Here is a 25077-nt window from a genome sequence, read left to right on the forward strand (position 1 = left end):
ATTTTCACCCTACTTCTATTACATCCCAGCAGTGTACTTTTGACATCCTGTATTTCAAAAATATATTATTCAGCACAATCTTCTATGCCTCCTACTCCTTCCCTCAGATTGACCTTGCTCTTTGTCTACTACTCTGATCTAATTTTACTCTATATTTGTCCCTCTCATACCCACTGTTAACTCATTGATTGTGTTCATCCTTTGTTACCGAAGAAGACCATGCCATCAGAGAAATGATGACATGACTTGCACTTGACTTTGTTTTGAGTGAGGGAGGGCTGTGCAGGTCACCAGCCTCACTTCTCCTCCAGAGCCATCTGAATCCAGTGACCAGATATTCATCAGGATGACTGGAGATGACCCAGAATGAGGCACTTGGGGTTAAGTGACTTGCCCAAGGTCACACAGCTAGTGAGTGTCAAGTGTGTGAGGTGAGATTTGAACTCAGGTCCTCCTGACTCCTGCACTGGTGCTCTATCCACTGCACCACCTATTGATTAAACATTTTAATGATTGCCTACCAATATTCCCCCACTAACTTCATTTGCTTTATGCTTAGCATTAATGGAGACATTTCTTTGAATAAAACTTTTGATCGCTCCATATTCTCTAATGAATAACATCCAAGGTCAATAGCACAGATATCTATGATGCTCCACTATCTAGCTCTGACCGATTTTTCTAAAGTTGTCTCACATGAGTTCCCTTTATGCACTTGAGTCTTTAATCATACCAGATCACTTGCTAAACATTGTATGTGTCCTGTGCTATCCTTTCTTTTATCCCTTTGAATTCATCTCTCTGTGTGTCTAAAATAACCTCCATGCTGTTAATTGAAATCCTACCCATCCTTTCATGCCAACTTAAATGCCATACTTTCCATGAAGTATTCCCCTCTGTTGTATTTGAGGCTTTCCTTCTTGAAATTTACTTAGATATCTGTTTGGTCCTCTCCTGGAAGGCAGCTGGTGGTACAGTGGATATGGAGAGGATTGAGCCTGGGCTCAAATATAGCCTCAGATTATTCATACCTGTGTGTCCCTGGGCAAGTCATTTAACTAGTATTTGCCTCAATTTCCTCAGTGTAAAATGGGCATAATAATAGCACCTACATTGCAGGATTTTTTTGAGAATTGAATGAGATTTTTGTGAAAAGCATTTAGCATAGAGCTAGTCACTTCTTATACTTTATTTTGTGTTGTGGTTATTAGCATACATGGCATAGCCATCCTCTCCTCTGCCTCTTAGTATTCCTAGTTTTATCCAGAGCTCAAGCATTACTTTCTGTATGAGGTCTTTCCTGACGCCTCCAGCTATTAGTGTCCCCCTGCAAATAACTATTTTGTGTTCATTTTGGATGTTTTAAAATACCTACATATTGAATTCCTTATTAGAGTAAAACTTTTTAAGTAAAGGGACTGTTTTTTGTCTCTATCCTCAGAACCTAGCAAATTGCCTGGCAAATTCCCTTCCCAGTGTACACTTAATGATTGATTGATTGATTGTTCTACACAAAAGTTAATGCCAAGATTTAGTTCCATGTAATCTTTAAATATCCTAATAGAATATTCTCATTAAAACCCTAATTAAAAAATGAAACTTGCTTACTTTTATTTCTTTGCATTGATGTTTAATATGGACTTTTGGAGAAACAGGTGAATTTAATAATCACTATGTTATAACAATCTTGTTTGTTCTTTCTAGGAGCAATCTGGGTAGTAGGTAGTAAAAGTTTCAAACACAATCATGTCCTTTTTCCCAATAATTCAATTGCTGGGAATGTATCTTTAGAGTTTCATTAAATATTTGCATTAAACATCACATACAGTATTCTATGTATAAAGACATATGTGTGTTTGTGTGTATGTACTCTAATGTGTATACCCAAACAATATCAATTTTTTGGAGTTTTTTGATTCCCTTTTCTAGATAATATATTTCTATCAACAGATATTGCATTGACTTTTTTTAAGCTATGTCACATAGTTAATTCATATTGAACTTGTGGTCAACTAAACCTGCCAGATCCTTTTCATATAAACTGCTCTGAAGACAAGTCTCTCCAATTCTGTTAACTTATTCAATCGAATTAAAAAAAACAACCTTAATCCATTGTTCCAGCTGATTGAGATAATTTTTAATCTTTATGCTGTCATCCTTTGCATTCGTGATGCCTCATAGTTCTGTTTCATTGCATATTTAATAAGCAGTGCTAAGCTGTGGGAAAAACATTACAGAGATGAACAGATCCATGTGGCACGCAAATTAGAAACCTCTTTCTAACTTAAACAATAACTAATTACTAACTACTCATTGGATGCTGATTTAAACCCCATGAATCCATCTAACTGTATTATACACCAGTTCATATTTTGCCTGCTTGTTCACAAAGTAACCCACTGATAAAGTCCAATACCACCATCATCTCATCATTAATCTTAATGATCTCTCTTTTTTCAAACTATCAGTCTATCTGCCTAGCCCTGACTGAGATGCCTACTTCACATTTATGCCAACACCTTGATCAGTATCTTCACTAAGACTCTGTTGGAGACAGTCTAGTAAACTGAATCCAAAAGACCTAGGAATGGTGATGTAAATAATAATATTAAAAATAAGCCATTAACATCTACTTTGCCAGTATCTCCTAAAGACCATGAAACTTTTCCATGTGACTTGCAAATTAAATCTTCCATATCCAGTATATTGTCTGCCCCATTAGAAAGTGAGTTCCTTGACAGCAGGAACTGCCATTCATTTTAATTTTATCCCCAGTATTTAGTTTAGTGATTTGCAAATAGTAAGTGCTTAAAAAACGCTTCACTCATTCATTATTTTATTAAATATTAAAAATAGTGAGAAGAATCAAAAGTCAAGTACATTAGTTTTAGCCATGTTGCTTTGTGGAATTTTGAGTATTGTATTTTTTTAATAGTAGATGACCAAGTAATTGGTAAAATTCTCATGAAAACCAGACTTTCCAGAGTGATCTAAAGGAAAGATACTTTAGAAATACTAGAAATTTGATAGTGATAGGCAGGAAGTACCATCTCATTTGACAGAGGGAAGGTTGAGGATAATTAATTCTTAACACTTAGCTTTTCAAATGTACCTTCTAGTCTTATGGAGTTACAATAAATTAAGATTTCCAGACCTCTTTTATAGAGCTCTTACTTCCAGGACCGTAATATAGTTTCTGGCAGAACTTTGGCAAAATATGGACTTCAGGAGACAAAGAGATTTGGATTTTTAACCAGAAAAAATGTTCTTTCTAGTCCTTCTGATGAACAACATCCTCTCTTTGTCTTCCAGAGTCTGATGAAGATAGACTTATTTAATAAAGGTTTTTAATTATTGACTTTTATGAGGCAATGTGGATTTGTTTGCTCCTTGTATATCCCAGGTCTCCAGGGATCTTCCATAAACTGTCCCATCTCCATCCTTACTACTAATTACTTGCCAATTTATACTTTTCCCTTGAGCTAGGCATTCATCAGATAAAATCAACTTCTTAAGTACTATTTTGCTCCTTCCTCAATTTAAAGGCTGTTAATGATTACTTCCCAGTGTGTACTCTGCTTCAGTCAGGCTAGTCTCTGCTACATCCCCTGTCTCTTCCCCAACCTCAACCCACACATCCAATATGCTCATTTACCTGATTCTTTATGGTCATAAAACAAATTCAAGTCAAGCAAAATTTTTGATTTTAGGCATAGAATGGAGGGAACTACCCTCTATCCCAAAGTGTCAAGGTCCCTTTTTTTTAGCAGTAGCAGCATCATTGTTCTTCTATTTTATGTCAACTTCAGAAAAATAGAATGTAGAACTATATTCAATTTTGAAGTACATATAGATGTTCAGAGATCTTTCCCTCTACTTCTGAAAAACATTTAGTAATATATTTCTTTTCAACGTGCTTTCACTGATTGAAAACTTAAATTTCTAAATGTTATTTTTGCTGAATTATATGTATTAAGTTAAAAAAACACAACGTTTCTAGCTGATCAATTAACCTTCGCCATCTTAGCAAACTTTACATGGTGATGGAATCCAATGGAGAAAACAGATGGTTTGGGCATAAAGTGCTTAATATATGAGTCAATCCAGATGGAGACATCAACAAGAACCTTCCATGACTAAAGTATTCTGGACATGGTCCTATTCAGGGACGTTGATTTATTGTCCCTAATTTCCAAGTTTGTTCTATATAATGGTTCCCCAAACCCTGCTGCATTCCTTTGGCTTAGCAAAAACATGATTTTCCAATGTTTCTGGTCTTAGATTATTCTGAAAATAATCTTCTGAGTTAACTTTACTTCTTGTTAGCTGTGTATGTTATCTCTATGTCCAGATCTTAATGTTTTCAAAACCAAATCAACATAAACAAATAGAAAAAATAACTAACTTTATATTGCTCTTTCACTTTGAATATAACTTGACATTTTTTAATTTTAACTCTACCTTGACCTTGTTTAGCCCCACTATGGAGACTCAACAAGAAGAAACCAAGCACCTTCCCATGACTCACAGGTGGAATATCTGGTTTTTTTAACAATAGCAATAAATGCTGAAGCACTAATTCATGTGTATCATGGAATCAACAATAATAAATCTGCCAATTTAAGGCAAGTAGAAAAATAAAAAAACAATGAACATTAATATGCCTGATAAATTAGATACCCCAGAATGAAGTCCAGGAAAAAGCTGACATTTGTTGTTTTCCTGTTAGCACTTGCTCAGAATATCATCCACACCGATTTGATCTTTTTTTTTTCTTATGGGAAAATTGACAGCCCTGAAATACATACATACATACATACATACATATATACATACATATATATATACATATATATATATATATATATAATCTTCTTGCACACATACAAAGCATCATCTATAGATGAGGGGTTAGAATGAATGAATTCTGATATTAGTTACATTATTTTATTTGGGGAAAATTCTTCTCTTGTCTAGGCCTCAGTCCCTCATCTACAAGATAATGAACAAAAGCCCCTTAGAGCTTCATATTTCCATTTATTTCATGATCTCCTAATAAATCATTTCTTCAGATGTGTTCTTTTATGTACTATTGTGTTCCTTCCTCACCTTAAAAATGTGTTAAAATTTCTTCCTAAGGCTTGTCCATAATCTGTCTTAAAAAATCTTTACTTCATGCTACTTTTTCAGTTCCATTACATTCTTGAAACACTGGACTACTATGCTAAGCTTTATCCTGATGTTGAAGTTCCTTTCCACCTCTAAATACTATGATATTACCTGAATGTGGATGTAGTCACTCAACTTTCCATTCCTGGAATAAATTTCTTGATTTGTAACTGTTGAAATATTCTCTTTCCTTGAGGGTCCAAGTTGGGTCCCACTTTCCAATTGAATTCATCGTTCATCTCTCTAGGCAGGGCAGGTCCTACTCTCTCTCTAAATCTCATGCTTCTCTAACTTCTTCGATGACTTTTTTTATATTATATCTTTATTATACTGTTTTGTATGCATGATAAATGTTAAGTTCCCTGAGAGAAGGACCTTTTGTCATTTTTATTCCAGAATTCTCAGTACCAAACACCATGACTTGCATATACTTAGATTTATGTATGTTCACACTGCTGGGTAGTTCCACACAATATAAAGTCAATACATTTAATAAATGTTTTCCTAATTGCAGTTTGTTTTGTTATCAAAGGTTTTCCATGTATCCTTTGTCAAACTGAAAGAATTCCAAGATTCCTCATTCTCTTATGTAATGTATAGCTGTTTCCTCTGAAAGAAAATATGTGTATTTAAAGTAGATCTGAGAATATTTGTCAACCATTCTAAGCTTCTTGGGGTTAAATATAAGTAAAATAAAGCTTATATTCAGAGAAAAAGTTGTATAAATTGTTCAGTTAAGTATTCTGCAGAGTTAAATATTCAGATTAATTCTGAGGTTAATGCTTTTACTGTAAATTCAAAAACAGCAAAGACAACACACTGTTGTAATGGCTTTATATTAGGTTTGTTAGGTTTGAATTCTTCCTTCCTTCCTATAATCCTGGGTTGTTGTTTTATTTTTTTTAAAGCAATTTCAGGGAATGAGCTTAAGGAATCCAATTATCCCTGCTATTTATCATTTGGAGAGAAAATAAGCCTCACAATTCAATTTTCCAAAAACATCTCAAATCATACCAATTTTTTTTTAATGTATCCTATTACTACAATCCAACTTCTGGTTATTGAGCTTTGGAATGGAAATCTCTGCATAACATCAATTCATGATTCTTCCTTGTTATTCAAATGTAGATAACAAAGGAAAATGAACCTAATTTAAGTAGCAAAATATTTAAAGAGAATTTTCATTTTATTAACCAGGGGGGAAAGGTGCAATTTTGGAGATAGACTAACTTTACTGGATTTGAAAAAAAGATTGTAGCAGTATCCATAGATTTAGTACTTCAGGAACTGTCACTCTAAAAATACAGGTAAAATGAGATGTGTAGGGAGAAGCCACATATGTAATATGAATGGTGGGACACCAGTAAAGTAGCCAGTAAAGGTGGACATCCTACCCTCAAGGGAACCTTCCCTACTGGCCTCTCTCCTCACATTGATGTTTTAATTCTCAACTATTAAAGACCTTCCCATAATTAAGGCTATGTCTTACAAAATGCAAATGTTTGCTATGACTGGCTTTCTCACAACACCCTTAGGGTGATGAGATGGTGTCATAGAACAAAGCATGTATTAGTAATGTAGTATCAGTCCTAGTTCAATAATCTTACAGTTACAGATTCACCATTATTAGCAAACAGACTCTCTATCATGAAATAAGGTATCAAAGACAGCCAAAACATAAGACATCCAGGTGGAAAAAAGATGCAGCTATTGAGGAAACAAACATTTAATAGACATCTACATGCTAAGTGCTAGAGATACAAAAAAAAAAAATGGGGGAAAACAATTTTGCACTCTAGGAGCTTTTAATTAATTGGGATCACATATAAATATTTTTGTGTAATTATGTACAAAAGAAAATCAAGGCAATTTTGGTGAGGGGGATGTACTACCAGCCTCATACAGAAGGTAATGTTTGAGATCAACTTTGAAGGAAATCAGAGAATTGAAGAGAAGGTAATGGGGCTGGGGGGGGACACCCTCCAGACATGAGAGACAGCCAGCAAAAGCATAGTGACAGAAGAGGGAATGTTATTTCGTGGAAAAATATGACATAGTTATTCCACAAGCTGGTCTCCTATAGGTCAATATACAGGACAAGTCTCCAGGTTCTCTCTCTCTCTCTCTCTCTCTCTCTCTCTCTCTCTCTCTCTCTACTTCTCTCTCTCTGTCTGTTGTCTCTCTTTTCTTTCTGTCTCTGCCTCTCTCTATTTCTCTGCGTGTTATGTGTTTGTGTAGAAGCATCCACACAAAGGAAGCTCTATAAGAAATAGGAACCATATAGTCACACCCTTCTAGAAAACTACAGATTTGTGTTGTTCTAATACTCACACTGCAGAGAACCAAACCAGCCCAAATATAACAGGATTCTTTCTAACTCAGTAATTATCAATATTAACTCCCCTTTCTTTTTCATAGGAAGCCAAGTTAAAACATTGCCTTTGCTCTTCTCAATTGGTAACACAAGACCTTGCTGTGCAGTTCATTTTTCCCTTGGCCCCTTTGCTTCCCTTTTGTCATAAAATGGTCCTTCAGGAAGATATACATTAGATCATTAGATTCCCTCCCAATATAGCTACTACCTCATGAGTTTAATATAGAGAAGGAAGCGAGGGAAAATTAAGAGTTTTAGTTAAGAAGTGGTTAATCAAGGAAGAAGAAAACTACTTCATGTTAAACATCCAATTTTGTTTCAGCCTCAGTTAACGGACAAAAGTGCATATTTTTCTGGATTAAATGATGTTATCCTTGGGATATTTCTTTCACCAAAGCAAATTACAACCTTTTCATACCTTCTTGTTCTTTATGATTCTTGTCCAGCTCATTCCATAAATCTACCCTAGGGATTCTCTACCCAATGTACCGGTGATATTTCTCTGTTTTTAAAGCTCTTTCTTACATCAAGTATCTCTCTGGATTTATATCAGTATGTTACCAGCCTGTCTCCTTTTCTGTTTATGCATCTACTCACAGTCTCTTATGTTGCTTCTTGCTTAGAATTCATCAGTGGCAATACACACACATACACACTCTGTGTGTATTTATTTATGTATGTGTACATGCACACATGTATATACATGCACATCATATACATATAACCATATATGTATGTATGACCACATATATAAAATATGTAAGCATGATTCATTTTTCCATGTCTCCTTGGTTGGATCTTTGATTCTTCCAAAATCATGGTGTTCTATGATCAATAACTGTCACCAAAAGTATAATATGATGTCAATGTAATATTTTTATAGTGAACAGATTAAGTTGAATAAAAACAATGTAGAATTTCCCCAATGAAATTCAGTTAGATATCTTCTGCCTAATTAATTCAGGGCCCAACTTGTTTTCCATTTATGGTATTTATTCAGTATTTACAAATTTGCATTTGAAACAACCTATCTTAGGGAAATCTGACACCAAACCATTTACAAGATCGTTTTCTTCTCAACTAATTTTACTCATAGTGACTGGTTCAGGGTACAAGAAAGAATGCCATCATGTTGAATGAACCATCTCTGGTGAATGCATGGGAGGGTGTGGACTAGACTCACACAAGATATATGGGCATGAAGGGGCTGATACCTACATCACAGGAGACTACTTATGTCAGTGACAGCATAGTTCCACAGTACACAGTACAATTCATATTCTTTCATTATTGTCCTTCATAGCATTTTGCCAATGAGCTCATACTCTAACTATTCATTCAAGTATTATAGGCTGTGGTGGATCGAGATATCTTTCAGTTCTCTTGCTAGATTTCCTGCTTTTCATTTCTTAAATTTCTTTATTTATGAACCATCGATGGAGTCAATATAATTACTTTTTGTTCTTGGACTAAAAGTAATATTTAACACCAATAAAATTTACATATTTTTTCTTCTAATAAAAGCACTATCAGTTACTGGCTTTTTACTTCAAAGTAAATGTTGCTTTGCCAAAGTTACAAGATTTTTTTTCTGTGTATCCATAAAGCGTATGTATTAATGAGCCTTGTTTGACCAAGATATAATAGTGTTGAGTATTGCCTTGGTTCCAACTTAGGTTGCAATCCACTACTAATATTGTTTTAAATCCCTTACTAGAAACTTGTGTGCTTGTTTCCAGCTAAAATGTGCATGAGACAAAGGATTTAATCTAATACCAACAGATATCACTGATGTCTTATGAAATAAAGGAACTAGTGAATTAATTTGATTTTTAGTTTGAACTGCCTTCATCATTTAAGGATCAAAGACTATTTGGATCATTACTTTTCACATACTTCTGTTTGCATGCTATCAGATTCACTGAACCTTGTGCTTCTGGGTCGCAGAAGGTAAACATATAGAAGAGTAGTGGTTGGAAGTTGCATAGAGATAGATTAAAGATTCATGCAGAGGAGGTGGACTAACTTCTAATAATTTAAACTGTCCAAAAGTACGAAAAAATGCTGCTACGGGGAGCAAACAGAGTAATAAAAACTATGTCACTAGAGGATTTCAAGTGATAACTTCAATGGTTGTTAGTTGGGCTAATTGTAGAAGAGATCCCTGTGTTAGCTATTCTTTGGACTAGATGGCACCTGCAATGCATTTCATCCAACAGAGATTATAATTACCTGATCCTAATAAAAATATGCTTCAAAAATATTGACTTAAGCCAAATATAAATTTATGATGCTGAATTATTTTTTAATTTATAATTCTTGATTCCTGTGTTATACTTCCTCTTCATCACTCAAAAAAACCCCTCACGTCCTTCAAGACATAATCTTCTGCAAAGTCTTTCTTCATCTTATCCTGTGCAAAAAAAATGTTGGCATTAAACTTACTATATTACTTTTTAATTTATTTTATACTTATACTAAATATAATATTTTTATTCTGTTTATACTTACATACATAAATGTTATTTTCCCACGTCCCTAATAAAATGTAAGCTCCTTGAGGACAGGATTATTATATTTGTGCCCTTGGCACGTAGAGTAGATACTGGCACATAATAGGGTCTTAATAAAACTTATTGGTTGATTGAGCATGGTTTAGTTCTAGAAGAAGTTATGCTAGGCATAGCTCTCTTTGGAGATGAGAGAGGGAGTGAATTGTTTGTGAAATAGCAAGGAAGCTAATGTCTTTGGAGTACTTGAGTGTTCCAAAAGTACATGATGGGGTATAAGGTGTAAAAATACTGGAAAAGTAGAAGGGAGATATGAAAAGTTTTGAATGACAAGGAGAGGATTTTGTATTTTGACCTAGAGGTAATAGCAAGCCATTAGAGTTTATTGAGTAGAAGGGTGACATGGTTGGACCTATGCTTCAGGAAAATCCTATTAGTGGCTGAATGGAGAATGAATTGGAGTGGGGAAAGGGGAGGCTAGTATATCAGCAAGCTACTACAATAGTCCAGGCATGAGGTGTTGAGAGTCTGTACTAGAGTGGTAACAATGTCAAAGGGAAAATGGGGGAGGGGATATTTGAGAGATGTTGCAAAGGTAAAATTGACAAACCTTGGGAACTGCCTGGATGTGGGTATTAAGAGATAGTAAAGAATCCAGTTTGACTCCTAGGTTGTGAGCTTGAAAGACTGAAAGGATGATGTTGCTCATATCCAGCAATAGGAAATGTAGTGTGTATGGGGGGGTGAGTGGACAGAGGGAGAGCAGTTAGTGGAAAGGATAATGAGTTCCATTTGGCCATGTTGGGTTTAAGATATTTATTGGACATCCAGTTTGAGACTGTTGCTTATTTTGGAGAGAACAGTTTCAGTGGTTAATAAGGTCAGAATTCAGATTGTAAGGGGTTAAAAAGAGAATGAGAGGAGAGAAAGTGTGGGTCCCTATTGTAGATGATCTTTTTGAAGTGTTTAGCCACAATAGGGAAGAAAGTATATGTTTTTTTTTTTTCAGGATTGGGGAGACAATATAGGTAGCAGGGAAGAACCAGAAGACAGAGAGGAATTTAAAATAAGTAAAAGCATTGGTATGACAGAGGGAACAATCTGTCACATGAGACAGGCTGCAATGGGATCACTTGATCAGGTAGAAAGGTTGCCTTGTGTGATATAAGACAACCTTATCATGTGAGACAGGAGTGAAGAAGGAAATAGTGGTAGAAAGCACAAGTAAAATATGTGATGGGGAAGAGCAGAGAAGGAGGAGAGAATGGTGTATACTTTCCTGTAAAATATGATGCTATGTTCTTAGCTAAGATTTTTGGGGAAAGTGTAGCCATGGGAAACTTGAGAAGGGCTGAAAAAGTTTAGAAAAGCTTCTGTGGAGAGTTAGTCAGTGAGTTCACAAGGCAGGTATGGGAAGATTGCCTAGAAGCAGGGAGGGCCCAGTTGAGATTGTGTAACATAAATTTGTAGTGGATCCAGTTAAAATAGCTGCATGATTTTTTTTTCTTTTTTTTCTTTTTCTTTTTCCATTTTGACCAATTTTTATTAGTTCCCTCTTCTTGGGAAGCATTGATCATCAAAAAGCATTTATTGGTCACCAAGTCTACTGCGTTAGGGCTAGAAAAGGGATAAAAAGCAAGGCTTAGTTTCTCTTCATTAATTCTTGACTCAAATGACCAGCCTTAATCAACTGGCCCTTCCTATCTGCCTCAGTAGCTAACTGTTCTAGTTTTCTAATATATCCACAGTGAATAGCATAAACTGTCTACCTCAGCCAAAGAAATCTATTTATGATGTCATTTATCCTCTCTGGGCCTTGGTTTACTAATTTGCAAAATGATGAGGTTGGACTAGACCAGGGGTTAATCTTATTTATGTCTTAGATTCCTTTGGCAGTCTGGTGAAACCTGTGGACCCCTTCTCAGAATAATGTTGTCAAATACATTATGTACATAGAACTGTAAAGGAAAACAATTATATTAAAATAGTTATCAAAATATTAAAAAAATTCACAGACCTCAGATTAAGAATCCCTGCAAAAGACAAGATTTGTCTCTGAACTCTGTCACAATTCACCTATTTTCGTCTTCCTTCATAATGTGTTCCTTGCTCCTGTATAGTACTTTATAAACATTCTTACATATATTATCTCATCTGATCCTCACAAATATCTTATGAAAAATTCAGGGTATCCCCATCTTACAGATGAAGAAACTGAGGTTCAAAGAGGTTAAGTGACTTGTCCGAGGTCCTACTCCATTATACTCATCATTATTAGTAAAATAAAGTGTACACACACACACACAGAGGCTTCTAAGTTTACAAATCATTTTCCTCACAACAACCCTGTGAGGTAGGTAGTGCAACTATTATTACCCCAATTTCATAGATGAAGAAACTGAGGAGCGAAGAAGGGACTCAGCTACTAAGTGACGGAGGGAAGGCGCCACCCTTACTATGTGACTCCCCATCTGGCACTCCACCATGGTCTCTCAGTCATGCTACTCCTCTCTCCTGTGAACACTGCCTTTCTGCCAAATGTTGTCCCTCTCCTCTGCATAGTCTTCGTATGATATGATTTATATCTTTCCATCACGTCAACAACCTTCCCTGAGCAGCTGTCTTACTTTTATAAAATCAAAAGGGTCACATTTCTATGTGTAAGAAAATACATTTTAATATACTTTTGTGGTTTTGCTTGTCTGCTCATGTTTTTCATTAGTTTCTATCATTAATAGGTAAGCTCCCTGAGGACAGAAATGATGCTACCTGCTTTTGCTATAAATTGAGAATGGAGTGTTTTTCACTTAGAATCAATGAAATATTACTGATTAGGTCTTAGATGCTTAGTGATCAAATGTAAAGATATGATTGCATTGTGGGTATGAGTAAAAGTATGGTATGGTACGATATGATATGATATGAGTAAAAGTAGGGTCTTAGTCTGATAAATGACTTGGTGTAGCCAAAAGTAGAGAGCATATGCTCTATATATGATTCATAGACTTAAATCCAACATGATAATCAATCAAGTCTATTGCAGTGTCCAACATAAGGCACAGCTTTCACAAACATTAAATCTAGAGCTCTGATTTTGACATTTTAATTTCTCTTAAATGTACTCACTCCTTGCAACAATGAAGTAATCAGCTTACTTTGGTCAAGCTTAGACTTCAAGTGACTGAGTCTGTATGTCTTCACAATAAGAAAACAATAAAATGTACTAACAAAGCAACTTAAAAAACAACTAAATTATGATTACCCTAACCTTAGTTTTCATAAGAAATAAGCAATCCTAACAACTGGTAAAAAAAATTAAAATAATGATAAAAGCATGGAACATACTTATCTTCAGAGGACAAAATGCCCCATGGTATAGACATCAAACCTTTGAAACATAAAAGGCCTGGCAAAAATATTAGTAAGATGAAAAACTGCAAAATCTGTTCTGAGATGTTCAAAAATTCTAATTTGTATGTCACTTCAAAAAGCAAGTTCAAATCATCATGGATTCTAATGTGATTATGTCCAGTTTTCCAAGAAATGTTCTATTGGAGGACAGTAGAAAAATAGGTTAATGGGATAAATGAGTCATTGGACATTTTTCAAATAATTATTTAACAAAGTAAAATTAGATACATTGAATTTTCTATTTGACACAAACCATGTTGTTAATACTAGACTACTTCCAAAAATAAAAGCTAAAATGTAAAAATATTTAACTTGTGGTTGGGAGATTCGGTCTCTTTTCAACCAAACCACTATTTGGCCATCTCCTCACCAAATGACTATTACTATGTTGGTTTGTGTGTATAAGTGTGTATATGTATATATATGTGTATATATACATATACACACATATATGCATATATTCATCTATTCATACACACACACACATATATGCAAAGATGTAGAAAAATCTATCTACTTCTCTATAACTCTGTTGATGGTCTCTGAAAGCATCTGCAATAGAAAAATTCATCACCATGAAGCCCACTTGATTTTGAACCTCAGCCTAAAAAGGATATGTCTTGCAAAAAATTTTTTTTTGGAGTGATTCTATTATTATTTCCACAACCGCTTTGGAATACATGTGTATGTGTATGGAAAAGCTGCCTCTTCAAAAACCTTAGCTCAGAACAGGAGGTAAAGAAACTTATTTCTCTAATTGCAAGCTCAGTTCACATCTTTGGGATGATGCCAGAAAGACCAGCAATGACCTTGCTAAAATAACTGCTAGAGAACTAGAGAATTCTCTGACCCACTGGTATTTAAATTTCCATGGGATCAGCTTTTTGGTGTTAAGCTTATTCCTAAAAGCAACTGTTTTCTTCTGGATCAAAGTAGACTCTGGTCATCAAAATCTGGAGTGTCATCATAAGAGTAGCCCCTGTAGCCTTTGGAAGCATGGTAGGCAATGTGCAAATGGTAGAATCCTGGCTGGAATACCAGAATCTCAATTATCAGGACAGGAATAGCTCAGTGTGCCCCTCCTTTGCTGATATGTGCAGCTAACAGCAGAGCACCTATGACAATGAGAAAGGTGCCAATCATAAATAGCACTATAGCAGGTGCTATAGCCTTGTAAGGGATTTTGGGAGGGCTCTTCTTAAACTAAAGGTCAATGTAGACATCATCTGTACTAGAAAGCTTGGAGTACTTCACTTTACTACTGGGGATCCCATAGTTACATTGTTATGGGATGGCATCATAACAAAGAAACTGTTTCCTCAGCTAGAATCTCCAGCCCAGGCCCATCTCTCCTTCCTCAGGCCAGGTAGAACACGTTCTGAGCAGCTGGCGAACACTACAGCGGATTTCTTCCCTTGGAGACTGACCATGATTTTTTTCCATCTTCATTTGTCAACTGGGGTGTAGGAGCAAGTATGGCAAATGTTGAGAATTATCTAAATATCTAAATTATCTAAATCTTGGCAGGATAGCATTGATGAAATTATAAAGAGATAGGAGATTCAAGAGCAAAGACAGTGTTGAGTTTATTTGGCTTACCAAGAAGTCAAGATAAGGAAAAGAAGAGCAAGTAGCTAGTTCAGGGGATATGGATGCCCTAGGAGACAAATGATATTAGTCAAGAGAAATGAGAAATGAGTCAAAGAATTGGCTACTGTGATGCAGGCGGATAATAGGATTTTTCAAGGAAAGGCAGAGGGAGAGGTGAAAAGTGGGAAGTTACGATCAGGTAAGTGGATTTTGGAATTCTTGAACATGGAGGTTGTCTATTTCTGGGTGATGGAAAAATCAAAGATATGATCATCTTTGTGTGTGGCTGAGATGGAGTATACGGTACGGGTAGGTCATGAGAAGTAAATAGGTCAAGAAACTGAATGGTTAGGGTGCTTGAGGAAGATTATGTTGTAGTTTTCTAGTGTGAGGGCAGGAGTTGGAGAAGAGCGATACATTTCACTGAGGAAGGAAGAGGAGTGATGTAAACTCAGCTCCCATGATTTTGAGTTCAACACTGTTTCCACTGCATTTCATTGCCTCTGATGTCATGGAGACAAAATCAGTAAAACTGAGTAAATGATTTTATAGAACAGGTGAAGGAGATAGAAGAATCAGAGATTATATTTTGGTAACTGATAGAATGTTACTAGCATGAGTAAAGTAATGCAGGAGAGGGTCAAGTTTTTGAGGTAAAATGATGAGTTAAACATTGATTTTTGAGGTGCCAGTAGGATTTGTAAGTGGAGATGACTCTTCGTCCTACTATATGCGAAGTCATGGGGTGTAATCTAAGTCAATGGATGTGTGTGCATTGATGCACTCGTAGATTCACAGACTCATCAATATATTAAAATGTTTGAATCAATACTTTCTTTCCATATATCTTGACCAGTAGAATAATCATTTACACTTACCTGATCCAGTGGTCACATTTTAAAGATGGAGAAATTGAGGGGAATTGACTTGCTCCATATCATACCACTATGTCGTTGCAAAGTCAAGAGAGACAGGAGGGGTCTATCATTATCCTGCAGGTTTGCTTCATAAAACAAACACCTTACTTGTTCTCTTTTCATGTCTTCTTTTCCCCAAAGGAAATGGGAATGTTTAAATCCACACAGCATGCTTATGTTTTGCATAATGTCTTTTCCAAAGGACAGATCAATAAGGCATGGAATCAATTTGCAGTCTGCTTGTCGTAGAGAAAATTAGATACTTAAAAAAAAGCCCCACAAATATTCAGCTGGTTTATTAAGGAACTAAAGGAGGTCACTAGCAAAAGAGTTCCCATGGCAACTGACACCAGCAAAGATTGAGCAGAAAGGTGTCTGTAGTTATCTCCTTGTCTAATAATGTGAATCAGTCACGCCATTCCTCTTTGAGCATACTTTACTTTCTTCAGTCCTCATTTCAGTGCAGCCCTCCATTTGTAAATACACCCCTCTCTCTATTGCCTTGGTATATAGAGAAGATCAACCCCTATGAGGCAAGTCTACTGAAGGTACAATATTGTCTTAGTAAAGAGGAGAAGGATACTAAACGGAAACAGAAGACAGAAGCCAATTTCCTGCTGCCCTTTGGTGGGAAGTAGGCTACATCAAGGAAAGAAAAAAGAAAGCCATTTCATAAAGTGAAGCATGACTATCCACTAGAACATTGTACAAGGGAAATTAACAACCAAGTCAACTCCAGGTTATGGGATTAGGGTCTTCCTTCAACATTAACTTATTTCCCTTGAGCCTATTGAATATTTTCAAACATAATCATGTTTCTGACCTATTTTGTTTTGGTTTGAACTTAGGCTCTGGGCAATAAAAGGACAGTTCCTTAATCTTCTGCATCATGCAATTCTTATCATCTGACATTTTTATATTCATACTTTATTGATTTTGTACAAGAAATATTCTCCACTGATTTTTAAATTACGCCCATAGTAGGAATGGCTTGGCGTTATCTCTGCCTTTGGCTGGGTACAGAAAAGCTATAAAGATTTTTAAAGGATGATATTACAAAGCAGGATGCTGACTCAGTGATTTAGACCTGCTTCAAACTAGATTGTAAATCCTGTTTATGACAAAATTGAAATAATAAGTCCAACTTATCTGATAGAACTGCATATATGTAGAAATTGCAGGAGGATCATGGCATCACGGGAATGGTAGAACGAGGCAGATTCTGGTAGCTTATTTCACACTTGAAATCTCTATTAAACACCAAGTGAAGCACCATCTCCTTGGACTGATAAATTGCAAATAATCAAATGGAAAAAACATATTCTTCCCTGCTGATTCTCATCCCCTCTGCATAGAGACACAGCCAATCTGTGCATGGAGATCTAATAAGTCAACAGGAACTCTTTGAGCATACAGTAGAAAAAAATACAGAACTTCTGTAGGCAGAGAGCTCAATGTACTTACTTAAAGAGGCGATGTGTGGAGACAAATCGTGATTCTGAGTACATAAAAAAAAATGTGCCTGAAAAATCTGTGTCTAGTTAAGGAACACAGAAAATGTTACTATTTCCAACTTAGGTTTTAGCTGGGCAAGGTCTATTTGGTTTGGCTTTTTTGTTTAGGCCAGGAATTTCTTTTTGGTCCACATCTATGTTTTGTAGAGAAATACCTTTATTAATCACACAAATCAGCAATTGTTCTGCAACTTACAGTCTTTAAGAGTTGCACGTGGCACTGAGATATTAAGTAACTTATATGGTATCAGTATATATCAGAGGTTGGACTAGAATCCAAGTCATCTTCATTTTGAAGACAGCTATATCATGAAACTTCTCTTCCAGCTAAGTTATTTGGTAAAAAGTCAGTAAATAAGTTGACAAGAGAGTGTTAACCTTCCTTATCCCAATGTCCAACTGAAAATTGGGTGTTGCTTTTATGCACATGTTTCTTTGTATTTTGAACTGATTTCCCAATAACAAACTGTAGTGCAAAAGGGGTTTTGGATGGTCCAGTTCTAACTCATTTTAGAAATGAGCACCAAGAATCCCAGAAAGGAAAAATTCCTAGAATATTAGATTTACATCCAGAAAGCAGCTCAAAGATATTCTTGCCAACTATTGAATTTGATGTTGAACTAGATGCTGAATTTGTGGTCCAAGCTTTCTTTCCCTAGTTCACATAGGTAAGAAGTAGTAATGATTTAACCTAGCTTCTCCAATCAAAAACCCAAGATGAAGATTTTGATCTTCTAATTCTTACTGAGACTAAAACTTGAATCCTGGTTCTGTCTCTTCCAACCTGGGTGACCTGGGCCAAGTCACTTACTATCTTTAGACCTTAGTCTTCTCATCTGTAAATTGAATCGATTAGACTATATAATCTCCAAGGTCCCTTCAAACTTTTTATTTTTTTTTTACTTAAAGACATTAACAAATTTCTGTACTTTGTGGATTTGTGGGGGAAAAAATCAGGTTTACTTTTATAAAAATCAAAAATAATATCCTTAAAAATTTCAACTTGACCAGATATGAGACAATTGAAAATTTTTTTAAAGGGTATTAAGAAAACCAGGCTTTTAAAAAATAAAACAAAACAAATAAACAGAACATTCTTCATTTGTCAAAATACACTGAGGTCACATGAATCTATATAACATCATCCTTTGCTCTATTGTAACATGCTGATCATGTCCATTAACTGCAAGGAAGATATCCTTACTCTATAGGAATCTGTATGAGATAACTTTATTACCACACTAGAGTATCTTACACGAAAATTGAATAAATTTTCAAAACCAGTCACAGTTATAACACATATGTTCAAAAGAGACTCCAATTATTCACAGTGGAAATCAGCAGTTTAAAACCACACTGGATCTCAAAGTTCTAAGGGGAGTGATTTTATAGATTTTAAAGGGAAAGGTGTCTGTCTCTTAAACATTTCTATAGAAAAACGAATAAAAGTTAGAAGCAAGGTAAGCTAAGTGGGAATAATAACACCAGTTCCTCAGGGCAAGAAAGGTTTTACTATTGGAAGGGTGAAGGAAAGTGAGGCTGTAGCAACTAATCAAATATTTATGAATAGAAAAAAGAAAGACTGACCTCTTAGGTAGCTTAAAATCCGTTTGGAGAAAAATGTGACGTACACAGGACAACTAGCAGTGCAAAACAACTGAGAAGTACCATAGAAATGAATGGAGGTTAGAAGAAGGAGAAATCACACTGTGAGCTGGCATGGTCAGGGAAAGCTTTACAGAGAAGGTGAGATCTGCTCTACCTGAGTGTCAAAAGTTGGGTGGAATTCAAATAAATGGACATGAGAGATAGTATGGGAGATCCATCTAGGTGTGTGTTTTTATGTAAGAATTATCTGTCCTAGAACAAAAAGAAAATATGTTACTCTGGGAACTTGTGTGTTATAGTTATAAAAACACCTATCTATGTCATTAGATACTTGAATTGATAAGAATACACCATGGCTACGTGAGACATTTCTTGCTAGATAGCTATATTGATTATTTTTAGTTACTCAAATTATATTACATTATATTCATCTGTGTATGCATCGTATTTCCAGCAGAATGTAAGGTCCTTGAGGGTAGAGACTATTTGTTGTTGTTTTTTGTTTGTTTGTTTTCCTTTCTAATTCCAGTGTTTCTTGTATATTGTAGGAATTTTATTAAATGCAAGATGAATCAAGTTAAAATATAAGAGATTAGTTAAGATAAAAAAATGTCCTTTTAAAATAAAGCACATTGATTTTTTTTTTTTTACCAACCTAGTCTTTTTCTCCTCAATTAGTTCCCATGTTTCCATGTCCAAGTATCCTAGTGAAAGTGTCTTAAAGGATTATATGAATTGTAGATAAAAGAATTTTAACTGTTTCACCTTTGCACCATTGCTAAACCACTTGCATCATGTTAGATCACAAAATAATATCAGTTTTAATGTTTTTAGAGTATTTGAAAGGAAATAGATTTCCAAGAACACAGGAGCTGACCAGCATCTATGCCTAAAATCATTGGCTTTGCACTTGCAACATCAAAATCCACTAATGGCTAAAGAATGCCTGAGTTTTAAGAGCCAATGAATCTTGCTCAGTCAAGCTTGACTTCAGTGGTACTTTATAAGTATATATTCTAAGGAAAACTCTCTCATTCCATGCATTAATGCATAGATCTCATTATAATTAGTGTGCCTGGGATGCAATACATTATTCAGAGTTTCAGGAAGCCAAACTAAGTCTCAAAAATGTAATAAGTCTGAACAGTTTCCTCTTTATCTTTAGAGCCACAATAAAGATGGTTTTTTCAATTGTGTTTATCACAGATTACACAAGTTCATGACCCAGATCAATATGAAGTGCATCTTATTTGTGCACTACAGAAAACTATTTTGAACTAACCAGAGTAGAAGGAAAAAAAATCATTTTCCTCCTTACCTCCCCCCTTTTTTTGGTAGCTTTCATGGCTTTGTATGTGGGTTAGCAGGGGGTAGGAACAAAGGATTTCTTTTTATTAGATTAGTCTCTGGTTTCTGTTTCAAACAGTTAGACACTATAAATATAATATTTAGAAAGGGATTGTTTTCTCTTGACTTCAGAGATAATCTAAGACCATGAGAAAGTAAACACTGAAACTGAACAGTCTAGAACCAAGGTAGGGAACCTGTGGCCTCAAGGCTATATGTGACCTTCTAGGTCTTTGGGTGTGGCCTTTTGACTGAGTCCAAATTTTACAGAACTTCCTTTTATGAAGGGGATTTGTTCTGTGAAGTCTGACTCAGTCAAAGGGCTGCACTTGACGACCTAGAGGGCCACATGTGGCCTCGAGGTCATAGGTTCCTCACCTTTGTCCAGAGCATGGAACTCAAAAATTCCAATTACATATGGACATCTTTGTTGTAGAAATGCCATGCTGTCTGTTCTCCAGCTTTCAACTCTGATGAGAACTCCCAAGGCCCTGACTTTCTTTTTTTGTTAATTTATTTACATTCACTTCGATAAAGTTTAAATTTATCCCCCTACCTCTCTCCTCCTCAAGGCAGCATGCAATCTAATATAGGCTCTACATATACATACCTATTAAATGTTTTTTGTTTTTTTTTACATTAGCCATGTTGTATAGGAGAATGATAATGAATGGGAAAACCCATGAGAAAGAAAAAAGGAAACAAAAAAGAAAATAGTGTGCTTTGCTCTACATTCAGACTTCTTTGTTCTTTCTCTGGTTGTGGATGGCATTTTCCATCATGAGTCCTTTGGAATTATACTAGGTCCTTGCATTGCTGAGAACAGCTAAGTCTATGGAAATCAGTCATCACAGACTATGGCTGTTACTCTGTACAATGTTCTCCTGGTCCTGCTCCCTTCATTCATCATCAATTCATTTAAATCTTTCCAGGTTTTTCTGAAGTCTGCCTGTTCATCATTTCTTATAGCACAGCAGTATTCCATCATATTCGTATATCACAGCTTTTTCAGCCATTCGCCTAATGATGGGCATCCCCTCAATTTCCATCTCCACAAAGAGAGATGCTATAAATATTTTTGTACATGTGGGTGCTTTTCCCATTTTTATGATCTCTTTGGGTTATAGCTCTAGAAGTGGTATTAATCTGGGTCAAAGGGTATGCACATTTTTATAGCCCTTGGGCATAATTCCAAATTGCTCTCCAGAATCAGTTTATAGCTCCACCAACTATAAATTAGTGTTCCAGCTTTCCCACATCTCCAACATTTATCATTTTCCTGTTTTGTCATGTCAGCCAATCTGATCGGTGTGATGCTCTTTTGATTTGCATCTCTCTAATCAATAATGATTTAGAATATTTTTTCCTATGATTATAAACAGCTTTAATTTCTTCCTCTGAAAAATACCTCTTCATATCCTTTGTCTATTTATCAGTTGCAGAGACCCTGATTTTTTAACTGATAAAGATTCAACCTACCTTGTTCATCCCTCTCAATTGCCAGCCATCTCCATGTGATGCTACCATTTATCCACATTCCTCTCCTTTCCCAAATCTAGCAATGCACTCTGTAATCAAATCAACCAGCTAGTCAGTTAGGTGACATAATTTTGAGGGTGGCAGGCCTCGAATCACGAAGATTCCTCTTCCTGAGTTCAAATCCAGTCTCAGATATTTACTTATGTGATTGAGCAAGTCACTTATCGCTGATTTCCTCAGTTCCTCATCTTTAGAATAGGGTGAAGAAGAAAACGGCAAGCCATGCTAATATCTTTAGCAAGAAAACCACAAAAGGTGTTGCAAAGATTTGCTCACAACTAATAACAACTGAACAACACATCAAACACTCTCACTCTTAGAAAGGAAGCATCAAGCTATTTCTCTATGATTCCAATGATCACTCCTTTTTGCTTTTATATCCAAGATACTCCTTTAGCACCATCATCATTGGTGTGTTGTTTTCTTCTATAAGAATTTAAATTCTTTGAATGTAGAGACTGTAGGACTCTCTTATTTACTTGTGCTAGTATCCCTAAAAATTGGATTGTGCTTTACACATAACATATGCCTATATGTGCAAACACACACACCCAAAATGACTTTTCATACATTCATTCGCTCATTCATTCAGTTATTCTAGGCACTCATGCCACATGGAGTTCCATAATCTTGATATTATATTGTCCAATATAAAGGTGTGTTGGAGCCAAGTCTTACTGGCCCGCAAGAGGCAACTGATAAAATTTTTGTTTTGAGAATTTACAGCTTAAATTTAGGCAAACATTACAAATCTGGATTTGATTTATTCTTTTGTTGGTTATCTAGTCTTAAGAAAGTGATGGAGGACATGGTAAAATGCAGATCAAATAAAAGTTAATTCTACCTACTTTTTTTTGAAACTTGTTAAACATTGATCCCCATCTTGGAAAGGCACTTGAGATGTACAGTGAACTGAGTTCAACTCTGATTAGGGTAAAAAGATTGGACTGGATCACATTTGGCTGGCTGCATAGTACTTTCAATGACTTTAGGCTGCTGCTCCTTACCCCTTAAACTGCTACTCCCTGCCATCAAAACCATCCCTTTATTATCAGGATTTTTTTCTAGTGATATTATATGGTTTTTTATGATGGAACTCCAATGTATCACAAGAATAAATAATTTGAATAACCCAAAAAGCAACAGAAAAATTCTTGGTGAGGGTTAGCAGGTGTATAACCAACAATGACCTATGTACAAATGTATGAAAGACATTATAAAAAAGGTATATTTGTTAGACCAGAAAATCAGGTGGGCCACTCATCATATCCAAATAGAAATCATGCATGTGGTATTAGGACCCACAAAATGTTTGAAGACCAATATAGCACACTGAGTTGATAATCAGAAAATTTATAAAAGATCATACAGAAGATCTTCATGGAATGAAAGGAGTGAATAGATTGTAATTTGCATGGGTAAAGTGAATAGTTACATTAATGAAGATCACAGATTCATTCTAGTATGGAAATATCACAATCAATTTGTAAATACAAATCTCATTCCTAATCATGATATATATTGTGGGTGATTGCAGGTAATACCTTTCAGTTCACCCTCATGCGTTTGATTGGTCTTATTTTACAATCATATTGTGGTTAAAAATGGAAACTAAAATATGTGCTCTGGGTGAAAAAGAAAATGCTACACACCTAAAACCTTTCTCTAGATAAGTGAGAACACTCCACAGGCAGACACAGAAGTTTCCTTGAACAATTTCTCAAAAATAGAATTATACCAAATGGTTATAATGAAAAAGGCAAATTTCTTTCTCTTCCAAACTATCACTTACTAATTTAGCTAATGCATATGTAAACATGTTTATGGATTTACATCATTGCACACACAAGTGATAAGCGATCTGTCCTGTAAATAACACCTTCCTAGTTTTTTGTTTGAAATCTTGTGTTTTCCTTTATACATGAAGATGAAGCTATTGATGCTTCTTCCTCACAAGTGGGTCATCTGTTTGACTCCTTGACTCCCCCCCATTCAATTCAGTGAATATTTATCAATAATATGTAGATTGTTTGAAACAGGAAATAATACAGAGAGCACTTGTCTTTAAGGATCCTACATTCTAATTGGGGGTGAAGCTAAGACTTATAAGACAATAAATTAAAAGATGTGTGATGTCTTCAATGTGCAAAACACTTCAGGGATACACAATGAGTAAGTTTTAGATAGCTTAAAGCTCTGTCAGGATAAATCCAGCATTCCACAGCTAGGGAATATCAAAGGTGGGATTTAAATCCAGATCTTCCTGATTAAACCATTTTATCGGTTATGTCTTACTGCCTCAACTGAAATAATATGAAGTTGAATGTGATAAAGAGAAAAGAGGGCTTCAAAATATTAAATAAAGATAGAATAATGATAGGAGGATCAGGAAGGTTTTCTGGGAAGCAATGAAATCTGAATTCTTTCTTAAAGAATTGCAAAGAATTCTGAAGAGCCAGACATGGTGGTGGCAGTGGAGATTGTTTTAGGTATAGAGGATAGATAAACAAAGTTATGCAGATAGAAGAGGAAAAGGGGACAGAGAGTAATCCAATTTGACTAGAACAAAGAGTATATGAAATGAATAATTATAATAAAATGGTAATTTTCCTCAAGTTTTCTCATGGCCAGGTACACAGATACACAAGATCATACATCAGAGTTAGAAGAGACATTTGTGCCCTAATTTGACTGAACTGTGGTTTTAGCTACATGTCTGGAATATACTCTAACTTATATGGGGCATGGCACAACGTGGCATAACACAAAGAGAATTGGCCCCTTAATCAAGAAGACCTTAGTTCAAGCCCTTCCTTTTGTTGTATATACATTTGTTGTATCTCTGGCCAAGTCACTAAACCTCTTGTGTCATAGGCAACTCTCTAAAACCATAATGATCCTATGCTTTGTAACCATAAAGGTTTATATGAGCAATACAAAGCCAGCTGAATTACGAGCCATGAGTTGGTGGGTAAAAATAGACAGGAGCCCATGTCGTGTTGTTCTAATCTCCACCCATATGTTGCAAAGTATGTTCACATAAGGGAACATAAAGACATTAAAATTCCAAACTATAAAAAAGCAAAACCATAAAGAAA

At 35.5% G+C, this 25077-nt stretch overlaps 1 protein-coding gene and 1 pseudogene across 1 annotated transcript in view; both read right to left on the reverse strand.

Moving 5' to 3' along the window:
- LOC140517078 (pro-neuregulin-3, membrane-bound isoform-like) overlaps nt 1-25077 on the reverse strand; it is a 488975-nt gene that overhangs the window by 262701 nt on the left and 201197 nt on the right. The window lies entirely within an intron of this gene.
- LOC140524639 (transmembrane protein 230 pseudogene) lies at nt 13427-15283 on the reverse strand (annotated as a pseudogene).

This window comes from Notamacropus eugenii, chromosome 1 (assembly GCF_028372415.1).
Source record: "Notamacropus eugenii isolate mMacEug1 chromosome 1, mMacEug1.pri_v2, whole genome shotgun sequence".
Lineage (NCBI taxonomy): Eukaryota > Metazoa > Chordata > Mammalia > Diprotodontia > Macropodidae > Notamacropus > Notamacropus eugenii.